The sequence below is a fragment of the Penaeus monodon genome, chromosome 19 (genome assembly GCF_015228065.2).
Source record: "Penaeus monodon isolate SGIC_2016 chromosome 19, NSTDA_Pmon_1, whole genome shotgun sequence".
Taxonomy (NCBI): domain Eukaryota; kingdom Metazoa; phylum Arthropoda; class Malacostraca; order Decapoda; family Penaeidae; genus Penaeus; species Penaeus monodon.
Window position 1 is genome coordinate 42,926,111 of NC_051404.1, and position 233 is coordinate 42,926,343.

The following is a 233-nucleotide window of genomic DNA, read 5'->3' on the forward strand; positions in this document are numbered from 1 at the left end:
ACACCATGTAGCAAGCAATGTAATATGGTGTCTGAAGGTTTACATGCTGTCTGCCCCTGTAAGCCACTCGCTCCGGCAGAACCATTAGCCAAAAGAAGCGAACCGATGACCTTAAATTTGGGTTCTTTCTTGTTTTAAGGTCTTTTGGCTAAAGCTAGGGAGTTTCAGAACTCTAGGAAAATTAGACATTCATTATAATAACGCCACTGAGGAAGGAGTTGACTCTGACACTA